Raw genomic sequence first — 2,316 nt, 5'->3', positions numbered from 1 at the left:
ATCATTCTGAAGTTTAATCTAGTGAGATTTTGCCTGCTTCTCAATAAGTGCATCTACACGTGCACTTTACTGCGGAGATGACTAATTAACTCCATAGTAAAGCATCACCTACATGTGCCCCTATTAGGGCACAGTCGATTAATGAACTCTGCTGTATGATAGTACTGTCCAGGATAAGTACTATCCTACAGCAAAGTAGTTGTGTGTACTGAAATGCACATGTAGATAGTGACCAGAGCTCATTGGGGCATGAGGGTGCTACAGTGCGGGAGCTGCCTGGTGCCTCGCCCTGCATTGTAGCACCCTCATGCCCCTCCAACCCCTCTGAAGCATATTGAACTGGGGCGGAGAAGCCCTGAGCTGGCAGGCTGACTCCCCCGGCTCTCTGCCAGCCCAAGGCTGCTCCACCTGAGCAAAACGTGCTGTGGTCCTGGGCGCACATGCAAATACTGCACCCAGGATCAATAAACTCTGGCACAAACTGTGCCAAAGTTTATTGCTACATGTTGATTGTAGGTATAGATGTACCCAATGTGTTTAGTAAGTAGGTATTATAGGTGGTCTGAGGGAGCCAGATAAATACCAGGACAGATATAGGGTTGTAGTGTGCTATATTACATTTTTGCAAAGTGTGCACTGCTTAAATAAATAAGATATTGCTTTGAACATGTTATAATTAACATGCCTGGATTACCCTAGTGTGTATATCTCTAAATGTCAAAGATGCTAGTGATCCATCAGGAAAGCTGGGTACTTTAGCTAATCCTACTTGTTTTACTGGAAATCAGAGAACTGTTTTCCACTTTGGTTATGATCCCATGCCAAATGAGCTTTGTGTTCTTTAAATGATGGTAACCCCTGTTTCTTGTTTTTTGTTTTTTTCTAGAATCATGATTTAAAAAAAAGGAAAAAAAGTCACTGCAATGCTCAGTAACCAAGGTTTGTGTGTGTGGGACTTAGAGGTAGAAAGATACTAACTCCTGTGACTGAAGTCAGATGATTTTGAGAGACTAAGATGTAACAGTTATAATTAGCTTGGCTTAGTCCCCGTGCTGCGTGGTAAGAAGCAAATCAATGGTCTACAGCACTGGGAACAATGTTGGAGGGAAGGAAAATGAAGCAAACTGGAATCATCTGATATGCTCCCAAATTCTATTGCAGCTTCACTATGGAAACCCAACCTGTAGTGGGTTCTTCCTTATAGTAAGTTTTCATTCCCTTCTTCTTGTTTATTCTTAAATTATCATTTATCTTGGCTCAAATTTACTAACAGGAGAATATTATCTTTTATCTGGATCACAGACATTTTGCATGTGGTGGTGTTTTGCTGTATGACTACAATTGGGGATTTTTCAATTAAAAATTTTTGTTACAAAATGTTGATTTGTTGGAATTGCAAGTTTTGTTCCGATCATATATGCCCATTTTAATAGGAAAGTTCTCTTCAGTCCAGGAAAGAATTTCTGCTTAGATAGAGATATCCACACTAACAACCCAAGGAGTCAGTAACCTAGTGGTGGGAGAGTACATCTGGAAAATCAAGGTCCAAGTCTCTCCACTGCTTGATTCTGGTCAAGGACTCAAACCTCAGTCACATGTCTTAGGTAGGTGAATTAAATCAGGGTTCAAAAAAACCTGCATAGTAAATGGAAAACCCAAACTGACTTATTTTCTCCTTACATTTGGGGCATTCTTGTTTGCCACAGTCAGCCAGTATGTCAGCCAAAATAAACTCTTAATGATGACACTTTCTATGGAAAGTAATAATAGACTTTTGGCCAGTAGGTTAGAATTCAACTTTTTAAAGAACAAAAAATTAGTTCTGATAGTTATCAGCTTAATTAAATTTAATGTTACACAAAGAACCAGCCAGATTGTGTATAGTTACATCTTAAACAAAAATCTTTCTTGCGGCATTGAAAATATTTTCACTACTTCATTTTGTTGTTTGATGTGACTGTAACCTAACATAAATCAGGGTTATTATAAAATCACCAGGCCCATGAAATGTTGTGTCAACCATGAAATTAATGTATCTGAGTCTCATGTATGAGACTGAAAGTTCTAAAAGGTTTTCCAGCATCAAGAATCTAGATAGTTTTAAGTTAAATTACTGTAATTTTGGTTAATTTTTCTGTGCCAAAAGTAAATACCCTAATTCATGTTCATCTGAATATGAACTACTAGATTATACAATAAAATATACAGTTTACAATAAAATGTATTGTTTCCCACATTCAAAATATAGATGATGTCTATGTTTTGACATTGCTGCTTTGGTGGCCTATTACAAAATACATACGATCAAAAGTTCTG

At 37.9% G+C, this 2,316-nt stretch overlaps 1 long non-coding RNA gene across 2 annotated transcripts in view; it reads left to right on the top strand.

Moving 5' to 3' along the window:
- Positions 1-1,071: 1,071 nt before the first annotated feature.
- The window catches only part of LOC112551323, a 580,314-nt gene continuing 579,069 nt past the window's right edge, over positions 1,072-2,316 (top strand). For both annotated transcript variants that reach the window (XR_003095610.1, XR_003095609.1), the window contains exon 1: positions 1,072-1,203. This is a non-coding gene — a long non-coding RNA (uncharacterized LOC112551323). The remainder of the gene's footprint in view (positions 1,204-2,316) is intronic.

This window comes from Alligator sinensis, unplaced genomic scaffold (assembly GCF_000455745.1).
Source record: "Alligator sinensis unplaced genomic scaffold, ASM45574v1 scaffold1150_1, whole genome shotgun sequence".
Lineage (NCBI taxonomy): Eukaryota > Metazoa > Chordata > Crocodylia > Alligatoridae > Alligator > Alligator sinensis.
This window is presented reverse-complemented; position numbering and strand designations above follow the sequence as displayed.